The sequence below is a fragment of the Amphimedon queenslandica genome, unplaced genomic scaffold (assembly GCF_000090795.2).
Source record: "Amphimedon queenslandica unplaced genomic scaffold, v1.1 AMPQUscaffold_12149, whole genome shotgun sequence".
NCBI classification, from domain to species: domain Eukaryota; kingdom Metazoa; phylum Porifera; class Demospongiae; order Haplosclerida; family Niphatidae; genus Amphimedon; species Amphimedon queenslandica.
Window position 1 is genome coordinate 13,975 of NW_003547612.1, and position 1,715 is coordinate 15,689.

At 39.1% G+C, this 1,715-nt stretch overlaps 1 long non-coding RNA gene across 1 annotated transcript; it reads right to left on the reverse strand.

Moving 5' to 3' along the window:
• Window positions 1–290: 290 nt before the first annotated feature.
• LOC109588342 (uncharacterized) lies at window positions 291–1,332 on the reverse strand. Its single transcript, XR_002188098.1, has 2 exons — window positions 1,298–1,332; window positions 291–461 (listed from the first exon to the last, which is right to left on the reverse strand). It is a non-coding gene; the product is annotated as an uncharacterized LOC109588342 (long non-coding RNA).
• Window positions 1,333–1,715: the final 383 nt, after the last annotated feature.

Genomic DNA, 1,715 nt, shown 5'->3' on the forward strand with positions numbered 1-1,715 from the left:
TGTATTTTATAAATGTACATGTACACGTACATGTACATTTATAATACAATGTACGCATGCAAATTTATTAATATTATTAACTTACCGAAATCTTCATCATTCTCATCATCTCCTTCCTCCTCCTCCTCCTCCTCCTCTCCCTGTTCCTCCTGTCCCTCTTCTCCCTGCTCCTGCTCCTCAGGATTCACCACATACTCTCCCTGAACTGCACCAGATGAACTCACAGTAGACACAGGAGACACTGACTGGCTTTTATCATCTCCTTCTTCCTCCTCCTCCTCCTCCTCTTCTTTCTTTCTCTTTGCTTCTGTTATGTTGGAGGAGAGAGAGTCTTGAAGGCGCTGGGAGAGTTGTTTGGCTTTCTCTGATAGATCTGGTTTGATGAAGGAGAATGAGTCATTGTTGGTTAGTTCAGTTTGACTCCCTTCACGACTACTGGAGGTATCCAGTAATGATAGTAACTAGAGGAAGAGAAAGAGAATATAAACAATTGTACATGTACATTGTGTACTTTACACTGCACATATAAAACACACAATTCCACATAAAGTACATGTATACATGTACATGTACATGCACATACATGTATGTGCATGCACATACATGTATGCGGCAGCTAAAAGTTTGGAGCATAAAATTTGGCAAGTTCCTTTCTTTAAAATGAAAATTCTCAACTACAAAAATTGTCAAATTTTGATTACCAGACATTAGAATCAAATAGTGGTTTCCCATAAAATTTTGGTATGATGCTCAGCTTCTTATTAGCTCATGAGGTGTTTTGTTTAGTTTGTTCAGTAGAGCTTTGCAGAAAACACTGATCCATGGTACATGTACGCTGTACATGTATTTTGTCAAAAATGGCTAGGAGAGAATTCTCTACTTTTATAATTTTTTTCTGATACATATCCATGTTCTGATGTTCCATATCAAGTTTGAGCTAATTCTGATCAAAACTGGATTTTTTTATGAATTTTTAAATTTGCTCAAAAATCTGGTCTGAGACTGGGTACTATAGTACAATAGACCAAATTTCGTCAAAAACAGCTAGGAGAAAGTTTTCCATTTTTATATTTTTTCCTGATACATATCCATGTTCTAATGTTCCATATCAAGTTTGAGCTGATTCCGATCAAAACTGAATTTTTTATGAATTTTAAAAGTTGCTCAAAAATCTGGTCCGAGACCGTGTACTATTAGTAACGCGGTAGCGTTACTAAGTAGGATTCACCCCCAAACAAAATGGCTGCCACGACTTTTGCAGCCTTGCTATACCGGGAAAACGAGCTCCTATGCTTACCAGACTTTATAGAGGACCTTATCTTGACCAGAGGACTCCAATGGTACAACTAGCGTGGCTCTAGACCTTGTCTAAGCGAAAAGTCAAAAATCGGCGAACCGGCCGTTTTGTTCAGCCACCTTTTTTCATCTTCATCATCATCTTCATCAAGTCCTGTCAATCAAGTTGTCGGTGTGTATCTCAGTATCAGTTGGTGCTACAAGGATAATTCTTACACCAATCTACTCCAACAGTCTATGCGCAGGTCCATGTCCCATCAGATCATTCTTCAAGTAAGGAAAAAGTGATACTGTGACTGCTGGATCGAGCCATCTCAGCTGCATGCCGCCATTTTGTTAATTAAAGAATCTTGCCATGTGCTCCAAAATTTGGGTGTGGTCGCGCATGCTCAGATCTGCAGATCTGCAGCTCTGGAAGA